Below are 12,973 nucleotides of genomic sequence, written 5' to 3'. Positions count from 1 at the left end.
GTGTTTAGAACAGTACTTTTATTCAAATGTGATAGGAAATGTTTACCTGTTAATACATTATTATGTTACACAGTAGACTCCTTCAGTGCTAGGCCTTGTTTCCCTGTCCAACATTCTATTCTCAGCACTTCATCAGTTGCTAAATACATATATATGTTTGATACCTCTTCAACACTGTCAACTTTTGCTTTATATATTTTGAAGTTACGTTCTTTTGTATATACAAGTTTAGGGTCACTACAATTTTCTGTTCAGTTGAACATTTAATCAATATGAAATGCTTGACTTTTTCTGTCATAATACATCTTGCCTTAATGTCTACTATGTCATATAGTAACACAGCTACACTAACTTTCTTTGTGCTAATTTTTTAATAGAATATGTTTTCATTTGGCCAGGCATGGTGGCTCACACCTGTAATCCTAGCACTTTGGGAGGGAGAGGCAGGCAGATCACCTGAGGTCAGGAGTTCAAGACCAGCCTGGCCAAGATGGCAAAACTCCGTCTCTACTAAAAATACAAAAATTAGCTAGGTGTGGTGACAGGTACCTACAGGTATTACATCCCAGCTACTCAGAGGCTGAGGCAGGGGAATTGTTTCAACCTGGGAGGTGGAGGTTGCAGTGAGCTGAGATCGCACCACTGCACTCCAGCCTGGGTGACAGAATGAGACTCCATCTCAAAAAAATAAAAGAATATGCTTTCATTCTTTTATCTGCAATCTTTTCTTTTTGTATCCTTAGAGTAAAATTGTCCCTTCTGTTAATAGCATATAATTGAGACCTATTCCTTTTACACAGACTAGTAGTTTTTGTATTCTTCCTAGATTTTTCAGTTTGTTGTTCAGTTAATGTGATAAATAACACAGTGGAATTCAGATATCTATTTAAGTACTTTTTTGTTTGCCCCATCTTTTCTTTATTCCTTCATTCCTCCTTTCTTCTCTACTTTTAGATTAATAAAAATTTTTCCTTACCCCATTTTTATTTCTTTATTGGCCTATTTGTTATAGATTCTTTTATTAATTTTTCAGTGGCTATCATAAATATTAAACTATGCATTTTTGATTTAATAGTCTATCTAAAATTAGTAACTTTATCACTTCCTAAATAATGCAAGACCACTACCATACTTGAACTCCATTTATTTCCCTCTTGTCCTTTGTGTAATTGTTGTCACATATTTTACTTCTATCATATGTACTGTGTTTTGAATGCATCCCCAAAGTGTGTTGGAAACTTGGTCCCAGTGCATTGGTGTTGAGAGGTGGGATCTTTAGAAGGTGATTGGGTCAAGAGGGCTCTGATTCATGAATGGATGAATCCATTCATGGATTAATGAGTTATTGAAGGAGTGGGCTAATTATTATGAGTGTGAATCTGCATAAAAGCCAGTTTGGCTGTCTCTTGTGAGCTGCCTCACCAAATGATGCCCTGCATTGCCTTTTAAATTGTATGTCAATGCCTTGGGATAGCTGAAATTTTTTTTCCAGTAGCTTCAACATTATTGCAGGATCTGGCCGGCAGCCCGCAATGCAATGGGGCTCTCTCTTTGTTCCCAGGCAGATCGGTAGGTTGAGAAATAACAGACACACAAGAGATAGTGAAAGCTGGGTCCAGGGGGGTCACCGCCTTCTGGTCCCGTGGTGCCAACAATACACTGGATATACCAGCTTTTATTATTAAGTTTAGTGAGGGTGGGGGTAAGTTAGTGAGGGATTTAGGGTCATTTGATTATGAGGTGAGATGGTCATATGGGGATGAAGTAATTCTTTAACATAACATCTGTATGCAGAAGTACAGTATACAGAGGTAAGAATTTGCAATATAGTGTGTGCATCAGTAATTTCTAACAGAGCCTTAAAACAGAAACAGTCTTTCCATAACCTATGATTAGCAAGATATTAATCAGCAGTAACAGTTGCAGCAAAACTGGTTACAAACAATCCATAGAAACAGGACGTGAAGCTAGACAATCAGTTAGACCAGAAATTATCAGAAGGGAGTATGCCTTAACCCTAAAGAGGCCTAGAAGAGCCGTGCCAAGATGAGGGAGTTTATAGCCCTATCTTATGGCCATATGGACAGGTGCCCACCCCCCATGCGTCTGTTTATAGGCTGTCCACAAGGGTCACATTCCATTCCCAGAGCTATGAACATCTGCTTTACTGGGATAGGAATCTTGGTGATGTGAAACCTCCCTGACTGCGTGTCCGTTCATAGGCTCTCTGCAGGGGGAAGTACATCATGCGCTGTTGGCTCATTCTGGCAGTCCAACCTGGCATTGTCTTTACACAATCCTGAATGCAATTTTGTATTTACAATAATCAGGAGCATTTCATCTTTTATTCCATAGCAATAGTTTCAGGGGGTCTCCCTACACAAGATGTTACTCTTTTTTCTTCTGGATTCTCTAGTTTGTGTTGCAAAGTCAGTTGCCAATGTCATTGTTGTTCCCTTAAAGGTTGTGTGTGTTGTTGCTGTTTTTCTTCTGGCTGTTTTTTTTTTTTTTTTTTTTTGAGATGGAGTTTCGCTGTTGTTGCCCGGGCTGGAGTGCAATGGCACAATCTTGGCTCACTGCAACCTCCGCTTCATGGGTTCAAGCAATTTTCCTGCCTCAGCCTCCCAAGTAGCTGGGATTACAGGTGCCTGCCACCACACCTGGCTAATTTTGTATTTTTAGTAGAGATGGAGTTTCACCATGTTGATCAGGCTGGTCTCGAACTCCTGACCTCAAGTGATCCACCCACCTCAGCCTCCTGAAGTGTTGGGATTAGAGGCATGAGCCACTGTGGTTGGCCCTGGCTATTTTTTAATATTTTCTTATTGTTGGTTTTCAGCTGTTAGACCATGATGTGCCTAGGTATAGTTTTCTTTGTATTTCTCCTGCTTGGGACTTCTTAGGCCTCTTGAATCTGCAGGTTGATTTTTTTTCTTTTTAATCAGCTTTACATCTTGGGTATTATCTTTTCAGGTATTGCTTCTGTCTCATTTTCTCCTTTTCCATTTTTATCTCCTTCTAGGATTCCAATTACATGTAAATTCAACATTTACACTGGATACAACATTTCTTCTTATACTCAGCTCTATTAAAAAATTTTTTTTCTTTGTGTTTCAATTTGTATATTTTCTATTTATCTGTCTTTTAGTTCAATTATGCATCTTTTGTAGGTCAGTCTGCCATTATTCAAGTTCTTATTTTCAGATATTAAATTTGTAGTTATAGATTGTCAATTTTGTTCTTTATAATAAATTCCAATGTTCTGTTGAAATTCTCCATCTTTTCATCTATTTTCCTTTAATTTCTTTGATATATTAGAACTGATTATTTCAAAGCCCTTATATCCTAATTTTAATCTGAATCATCTAAGATCTCCTACCATTATATTTTATTTCCTTGATTATCAGCCACATTTTCCAGTCTCTTCACAAATCTAGAAATTTTAAATTGTATGTCAAATATTATACACAAGAATCTTTAGAGGTTCCAGATAATATCGTCTTCCAGGAGGGTTCCATGTTAGAAAGATAGTGTTAGGGGCTGGTCTTTTCATTTCCAAATTCATTAAGGTGAGTCAGAACTGGATATATACTACTTACTTTGAATCAGTTCACCTCTGTTTCTTAGGCATGTTCTTCCAGGTCTTTTTATCCAAAGTTTCCATCATCTTAGCCTTAAGAGACTGAGATTCAGTCTGCCCTTCAGAGGTTTGGGACTTTGGTCTTTGGCCTCCTGCTTCCACTGCTTCCAACTTTGGCAAATGTCTTGAGGAAGAGTCCAGCCCTGTGTTTGAAGCAAATCCCATCCTCAAATGGGACTTTGTCTCTTAAGTACGATGGTACTAGAGGATATTTTAGTTTGCATTACAGAAGTTTCCTAGTTTCAAAACTCAGCAAGCATACTGTGGAGAAAATTAACTGTGTAAGTTTACATATAATCAGGAAAAGCTTTGCTGATTTCTTATTTTCCCAGTGAAGCCCCTCTGTGAGGGCCAAGCCCAGTCATCAGCCCATGTCTAGAATTGGCAAATCTTTCCAATTCAGAAGAAAATGGTCAGTCACAGACTGCTCCTCTCAGAAAGGTTCTTCCCTTTATGGCTTGTTAAATTCTTTTTGATTCATTGATTTTCCAAGGTCTTTTAAAATACATCTTTTCACAGTGTACCTGGTGTTTTAAAGTTGCTATAGCAGAAATAATGATTCTTGTCATCTGCTGTCTTCCACTGGAAACCAGAAGATTAAATAAATATGTTTAAATGGATGGATAAATTTCTCAAAAAGTTGTGAGAATGAAATTCTATAACATATTTAAATTATATAGCATAACATTTATTAATATATTTATGTTCTTAAGTTGGTGCAAATGTACTTGCAGTTTTGCCATTAAAAGCAATGGCAAAAACCACAATTACTTTTGAGCCAACCTAATAGTATTACAATTGGCTTATAGTCTTTAATTTTCCAGTCCATTGGTCCTAATTTCTGTTTTAAATGTATCCACATTTTTTGCCTTATAAGAACATCTAATTCTGCTTAAATCTCACGTTTTTATGAATCAGAGTAATTTTGTATCTTTGCTTAAACTTTGCATAATTTGGAAATGTCTTGCTCTTTTAAAATTTTTTTCTTTTTCTCTTTGCATCTTGCCATAGAATTAAGATCATATCTGTCATTAATATAGTCCTCACACCAGACAGTGGGTCATGCATCAGAGTGGTTATGACAACATTTTCTGGCAATCATCAGCAAAGTTGGTGAATGAACGGATTAGGTATGTCTGGCTCTATTCATTTTTCGAGGGTAAACCTCCTTCAAAAACATTGAAATGACTATAGCACTGGATACTGCTTGAGGGAACAGAAGTGGGGTTAAGCTCTTATTTTTGTTTTTTATTTTTTGACACGGAGTCTCTCTCTGTCTCTCAGGCTGGAGTGTAGTGGCACTATCTTGGCTCACTGCAACTTCTGCCTCCCAGGTTCAAGCAGTTCTCCTGCCTCAAAGATTAGCTGAGATTATGGGCACATGCCACCGCTCCCGGCTAACCTTTGTATATTTTGTAGAGATGGGGTCTCACCATGTTGGCCAGGCTGGTCTCGAACTCCTGACCTCAAGTGATCTGCCTACTTCGGCCTCCCAAAGTGCTGGGATTATGGGTATGAGTCACCATGCCAAGCCTTAAACTCATTTTATGGGACATGGTGAAACCTACAATTCAACGGAACAGAACTTAATGTCAGTGTTCACGCAGTATTAAAATATTCTTGGTGTACTAAATATGTGAATTAGCTTTAGGTTTTGTGACAGCTTTGCCACAGCCATAGAAAGTTCTTGATTGGCTTGATATCTTTATTAACCTTTTTTCTTCAACCATAAAACATAAAAATAAAACAGAAGATCAATGATTAATATCACTACTGCTCTCACTTGGTCTTGTTGCTACACTTTAGGCACATTAGGCTTCTTACCCCTTTGGTTGTCAATGAGGTATGATGATGAAAATGTTACGGAGGTAAGCAAGAATTTGCTTTCTATCATCTTTAACATTGGATATGATTTGAAAAACCTTACTGCGTTTTAATTTCTTTATACATAAAAGTGGTTTAATGCAGCCTTCCAATTCTATAACGTCATTATTATTTATGAGTATTTATCTAGTACACTGTGTTTTCAATGTACTTTATAATCACTAATTAGCTATTCAACACAACACCACTATGAAATAGGTCAGGTAAATTACCCCTACTTTATAGGGATGCAAACTGAGACACAGAGATTTAGTGACATGCCTAAAGGTATACAGCAAGCCAGAATAGAGAAGCAAGTCAGAACTCTTGAGTTCTTGATGCTCTGTCCTATGAATGACACTGAATATTTTATGTGCATTTTAAGGTTCTAAAACAAAAAGAATTTCTTACTGATACAATCACAGGGCAATGTGAGTTGAGAGGAGATGGCAGGTAGGGAAGATAATCAGGAAAGTAAGCTAGATCTGAGTGGAGGCAGGTGATGGTGATAATGGTGCTGATGGTGATGGTGGTGGAGTATGTGTAAGGGGTAGAGATTAGCAGACCTGAAGTTGAGGTAAAAATCAATTTTTTCTATTCTCTCTACATTTGGAGTTAATAAAAGTCAAGTTGCATATTTATAGTTGGAATTTAAATCTGACTGTACTTTATGCAAACGCAATTGGCAAATTTTTCGGTAAAATATCATTTTTACAGGTTTTGTTAATTTTTAAAATGCTTATTGAGTTTCTTCTGAACTGTAATATCATCAGTGGGTCACAGTAGCCCAGCCAGGAAGAACAACAGAAAGCCCTACATTTTAAGTACAGCAATGAGTATAGAGCTTCCCCAACCCAAACTTCAGTTTTGATTTGTCCAAGCAAAAGCCTGTTATTACTTTGGTCAGCCTTTCCAGGGAAAACTAGGAATCCATTTACTCATTAAGAAATATGCGAGGCCCAGTGCTGTGTCCTAGAGAAACAATTCTTGAGTAAAGGATGGTTAACAACAAATAAAACAATGTTCAAAGTGTTTTAAACAATTCATGTTGTGTAAGCACATTAGCTCCCTGGCCTGTAATCAGTGGTTTCCTTACTTGTTGCATGTGCCATCCCCATTCTGGCCTCAGTGTGGCAAAGAATCCTGTGATTAACTGGCTACAGGAAAGGTTGCAACAGAAACCAACCTAATTTTAAACCCTTTAAATAGCAGCTTAATGTTGAAGCACAACAAATACAACCAATCCGAGGTTTTTTCATTAACCACTCTTGATGGGAGGAAATCGTAACTCTTGAGAAAGAATAGAAACCCCTTTGGTCCTAAAGCAGTTATTCTGCTGCAAAGCAGGGAGGGATGACCACACAGAAGGAGGACCAGCAATTCAAAAACAGGACTCTGCAATGGAAGTGAATCATGCTCAGAGTAACAAGTATTTTCTCTGCTTGCTTTCGTGAGTGCTCTCGAGCCAAATAGCAAAAGGGAACGAGCGAGCAAAGACATGGGTTGGAAGTCAAGGCAGTTGTCCAAGATGGTGCCAATGAGTGATTTGGGGGAATTTAAGAAAGGGTAATATTATGGCTGGTTTTTCCAACTAAGTGCCTCAACTCAATTTTGCTAAGAGACACCATTGGCAATTTTGTGCTTGCATCCAAAAGGATGTGAAAAACAACTACAAAATAAGCCAGTTGCCCCATTTCCTTTCCTTTTCTGAGTAATAATAGCTTTCTATCTTTTGATGTGCTGATTAAAAAATAAATTCCTTCTTATAACTCATGTTTTGCTGCTGCATAAAAGACCAAATTCATTAAAACTCCCACACACAGACTCAAACACAGCAGTTTTGAAACATCTGATCATTCTAACATTAATTTTCAAATTAGGAAAACTTTTACCTACTTCTTCTCAACCACATTGAACATTTCAAATTGTTTCTTTTATGTCTTGAAACAAACTGTAAGGAAAAATGGTTTAGAGAATTGGATGAATAGAGCTGAGCTACATTTCTTGCAGCTTTGTGGTGTTTAGTTTCTGCCCTAAATTAGCACCAGCCCAGAGGCCTACCCTAAAAATGTAATCACCTGCAGATTTCCTCCATCCTTTCAGAAACCCAGAAGAAAAAAAAGATGATGAACAGACCAAATGGCAACAAAAATAGCCCTTGTGCTGTTAATCTGCTGGAGATGGCCATTACACTTAGGGCGGAGCTATGAAATGTGTTCCTCCCCATTATGGGAGTGCAGGGGGTGGGGAAGGTGGAACCAAATCCCCACATTTGATTCTTTTCTCTAAGAGCCTCTTAAGGAAATTTCGACTCTGTGTTAGAGCCAACGGGCTATATCCTATTAGTTCATCTCACTCTCTTCTGCCCTGTGCCCCTTGCCCCCTGCCTTATTAAGATCTGACAAGTATCCAACACTAATCACTTTCCACTTAGCTTTTCAGAAGTGGTAGCACTGTCTGGCCAATGACTTTCTCCATCAGCCACCTGGGGAAGGGATCCCAGACATTTTCCTAAAAGCTGCATGTTTGGACTTTCTCTCTGATGGATGATGTGACAGCCATAAATCAGAACACATTGTGGATGTTAACATCTTGCTGCACAATTGCATTTGTTGATGAAATGGAGGTTCATGGTATGATGAGTGGAAAAAGTGGGTTACAAAAGAGTATGTATAATATGATTTCATTTTTATAACTATCTGCATTTTTAAAAGCCCGAAGGCATATTTAACACTATTTGGGGAATAAGCTTTGTCTTGCCTTTTTAAAATCACATTTTCAAAAATGTTTTTAAAAATTCACATGTATAATTGTGTAATAAAATCAAATCAATTTTTGATCATTTCAAAGTACATTTTAATGATAAAGAAAAAGAAAAATTTATCAAGAAAGTGATGATATTCTTCAGTAGGCTGCAAAATAACATAGCTTCCGTGTAACAACATTTTCCAGATGAACAATAATAATGATTATAGCACTGTACCAGCGGCTGTATGACTATTATCACTAACCTTCCCAATAGTTCTGTGAAATGGACATTACTTTTATTCTTCCAATTTTATAGACAACTGAGGCTCATGGAGTCTATGTAACTAATCTAAGTAACAGCTAGGGAGTTATGAAGCTGAATCAAGTTTGCCAATTGGTGAAAATGTCCAATCACACTTATAATGAGGAGATTTCAACTGACATCAATTTCCCAAATAGGTCTACCATTGCTAAGGAGGAGGGCTTAAATGGGAATGACTAATAAGGTTTATTACTGTGTTTTAGCCAATCCACAAGACAGTCTCTTCCCTCAGAATTCCTAGATGAGAAAGATGACAAAATGTGGATGCATGTAAAATATAAAGCAGATAAAAGCACATCCTTTCATTTACTTGTAATTCCCAAATAATTTTTAAGCACTGGTTATATGTATGAAAACCAAAAGGATTTAAAATGTGATTCTGTTTTGGGTGTTTAGTTTTACTGTGCCAGTTTTAAGGGAAAGGCTCAGGAAGGAGAGGCTGGATGGAGATAGTGTGTAAGAAGAGGAGGCTAGCTATTATAGTTGAGGAAAAATTTCAAATACAGGAGGAGAAGTAAGAAGAAAGACCAAAGAAGATTTATGGAAAGCAAAAATGATTCAATCTGTTTTCTAGACCAATATTTTGAATCAGCCAATTTAGAAAATAGAAATCTTAAAGTAATTAGGAAAAGGAGACTTGGAAATGTGATTGTGAAAGAAGAAATGTCAGACATAGAGAAATTAAGCAACTTGACAAGAGAATCATGAAAGTTGGTGTGCTGGTAAATATTTAACAACTGGCTTTTAGGAGGAAAAATCCCCCTGATTTGTTAACTTGCCAGTTTCTATGGTGTAAATTCTCACACTACCAGTGTTGATGAAAGAGGAATTGTCAAGATAAGCACAAAATTAGCACTTGTGAATCCATGTTAACTGGCTCAACATGCCTCTAAGTTGTGCTATTGAAGAATAAATCAATAGAATGAGACTGCTAGTTTTGCACAAAGGGGTTAGAATTTCTTGTCTCTTTAGACAGGTGTTGGGCTTAAAATTTCCCTTAGCACACCTTTTCTTCATAGAAAGTATAAAACAACAATCCAAACAAGATAGTCGGGGGCAGATATTTTAAAATACCTTAAAAAACAATCTGTTTTTAAAGTAACATCAAGAATTGTCAAGCAAATTATAACTATTATTTTTCATATCCAGCTATAATGTGCTAATCTGGCTTAGAACTTTTTCTTAATTCTGACTGGTTTCTTCTGATGATTTGAGCCTGAGATTCTACTGAAGAGGAGTTGCAGGTGGGGAACAGAGTCAGCAAATAAATGGGGCTCACTGTTAAAGAGCATGTTCACATTGGTAGGTTCTAGCATATAGTAAGTGCCCAATTAACCATGGTGCCTCCCTTTCCCATTCCCCCAGTACACACACACACACACACACACACACATGCATGAACATGCACATGCACACATGCACACACACACACACACACACACACATAGCTTTTCCTCATCACATTGAAATGACCTCATTTTCTGGAGTGACACCTGACATTTGTTGTCTCACAGCTGTGGAGAACAAGGACACAAACACACAAAGAGTGAGGTTGACAGTGGACATTTAATAGGCGAAAGAAAGAGAATAGCTCTCTGCTGCACAGAAGGGTCATGTAAAGATGGGTTGCCAAATCCATGGTGAAATGCAGGGGGTTTTATAGATGAGCTGGTGAGGAGATGGTGTCTTTTCTACATAGGGCACGAAAGACTGGTTAGGCCAGGTGTGCTATTTGCATAGGGTGCGATCTGTGGTATCCCCTACCCTAATCTTTTATTATGCAGGCGGGTTCTCTGTCTGAGCTGCGCCATGTTGCCCATTTCTTTCTTATTGTACACCCCTGTGGTAACAAAAAAAAGGGAGGATGGAGCCTCCATGTTGGTCACACCTGGCCCCCAGGTAGCCGTTTCCTATTGGCTCAGCTGCCAGCATTCCCCCGTGCAAGCTTCTAACTTCCTTATTTACATTTGCAGCTCAAATTTTCAGGCTGCTCTTTACTTGAAAAGAGATGATTTGGGGGCTGCTTTTTGTTAGAAAAGAAGCTCTGCTGAGGACTCTTTTGCCCTCTGTCTGTCTAAATAATGTCTTTCTACCTCCTGTATCAAAATGACCTTTCTTCTTAGAACAGCTCTACTGGGATTATAAACTAGACTAGGCATGCTCATGTCTGCCCTTGCAGCAGCAGCCCCCATTGTCCTCACTTCTAAGCACATGTTAATTATGACAGTTTTGCTACCTTTGTACAGAACTGTGCAATGTTTCAGGTTTTTTTGCATATCTTTTCTCATCCTCTCTCACAGTGAACTCATAAGGTATGCATTTAATGCAGGAAATAATTATTCCTATTTCACAAATGAGATAAAATAAGACTGACAGCGTTAACATGATTTATCCAAGTGTTCATGTGGTGGATAAAACTGGAACAAATATCTGGATCTTCAAATTTCTAGCTCTGGTACTCTTTCCACTATACCTTTATTTATTTGTTTATTTTTTTGGAGACAGAGTCTTGCTCTGTCAGACATGCTGGTGTACAGTGGTGCAATCTCAGCTCACTGCAACTTCTGCCTCTTGGGTTCAGGCAACTCTCATGTCTCAGCCTCTTGAGGAGCTGGGACTACAGCCATGTGCCACCACGCCCCGCTAATTTTTGCATTTTTTTTTAAGTAGAGATGGGGTTTCACCATGTTGGCCAGGCAGGTCTTGAACTCCTGACCTCAAGTAATCTGTCTCCCTTGGCCTCTCATAGTGCTAAGATTACAGGCATGAGCCACTATGCCCAGCATATACCTTTATTTTTAAGATAAAGTGGAAAAGTGGAGGATTCATGGCTACACAGTTACCTGCCTGCGAGACAATAGGTGAGCACCGGGAACAGCGCTTTCCAGAAATGTGGCAGAGATGAGCTTTCCTTTCTTCATGTTGGCTTACATTTGTCTCAGTCTTTTGTTTCGAAATAAGAAGAGTAGGGAATAGGGGTACACAGAATTTAGAGGCCTTGCTTTTGGCCTTTCCCCTTGTTGGGAGTGGATGTAGGTTATACATTCATTTCATTTATTTTATTCACTGTAACACTTCACAAAAGCCTGTGTTATGTGCCAAGCTTGGAGCTGGGTTGCAAATAGGACAGCAGGGACATTGCTCCTGTCTTTATAGAACAAATGTGGGGATGAACAAACATATCCACATGAAGCCACTAAACTTTGTAAAGTGAGAATGAACTAAATTCTTATGATGTTAAAACAATAGTTTATGGAAGCGATACATTTTCTATGAAAAGTACCTGAGAAGTTCTTTAGTAAAGTTGTATTATGCTAGGAGGTGATCATTTTTAGATTTCTTTTATTTATTTCTTTTATTTATTTGTTTTTGAGACAGGATCTGACTCTGTCACTGAGGCTGGAGCACAGTGGCGCAATCTCAACTCACTGTAGCCTCAATCTCCCTGGCTCAAGCAATCCTGCCTCAGCCACCTGAGTGACTGGGACTACAGGCGTGTGTCACCACACCTGGCTAAGTTGTGTAGTTTTTGTAGAGATGGGGTTTCGCTATGTTGTCCAGGCTGGTCTCGAACTCCTGAGCTCAAGCAATCTGCCCACCTGGGCCTCCCAAAGTTCTGGGATTATAGGCACGAGCCCCTACACCTGTCCCCATTTTTAGATTTCTTAATAATTTTCTTTTAGTAAGCAGGAGAGTGGAGGCAACATCCACTGAATGCCTACTAAGTGCCACTATGCCACTCAGTTCCTACAATGACCCCCATGAAGTAGGCACCATCATCTCTATGGTAGGGAAGAGGAAATAGTGGCTAAATGCCACAAATTCCCTTGTGTATGTTAATACAGCTATTAACTGGTAAAAACTAAAACCTGAGTACTCCTGCCTTCTCCGTGAGTACGCCTACCATACCACGGCATTTCATTTGCCCAACTCTTGGCCTTTAGGATTTATTCCCTGTCTTACTCCATTTGCATTGCTACAAGAGATACTTGAGGCTGGGTAATTTATGAAGAAAAGAGGTTTACTTGGCTCATGGTCCTGCAAGCTGTACAAGAAGTATGGTATCAGCATCTGCTTCTGATGAAGGCTGCAGTCTCCTTCTACTCATGGCAGAAGAGGAAAGGGAACAAGAGTGTGGAGATCACATGGCAAGAGAGAAGCAAGAGAAACAGAGGAGGGAGGTTCTAGAGTCTTTTCAACAATCAGTAGAAACAGAGGAGGGAGGTTCTAGAGTCTTTTCAACAATCAGTTCTCAAGGGAACTCACAGAGCAAGAACTCACTCATTCCCTCCAGGAGGGCACCAAGCCACTGAAGAGGGATCCACCCCATGATCCAAACACCTCCCACCAGGCCCCACCTCCAACACTAGAGAACAAATTTCAATGTGCGATTTGGAAAG

At 38.8% G+C, this 12,973-nt stretch overlaps 1 long non-coding RNA gene across 1 annotated transcript in view; it reads right to left on the bottom strand.

The window, feature by feature from the left end:
* Positions 1–12,750, bottom strand: part of LOC129059092 (uncharacterized) — a 38,209-nt gene extending 25,459 nt beyond the window's left edge. Inside the window, exon 1 of the long non-coding RNA XR_008524788.1 lies at positions 12,599–12,750. This is a non-coding gene — a long non-coding RNA (uncharacterized LOC129059092). The remainder of the gene's footprint in view (positions 1–12,598) is intronic.
* Between the last annotated feature and the right edge of the window lie 223 nt (positions 12,751–12,973).

Source organism: Pongo abelii, chromosome 3 (assembly GCF_028885655.2).
Source record: "Pongo abelii isolate AG06213 chromosome 3, NHGRI_mPonAbe1-v2.0_pri, whole genome shotgun sequence".
NCBI classification, from domain to species: Eukaryota; Metazoa; Chordata; class Mammalia; order Primates; family Hominidae; genus Pongo; species Pongo abelii.
The sequence above is the reverse complement of the archived record's forward strand: the minus strand, read 5'-3'. Positions and strand labels throughout refer to the sequence as shown.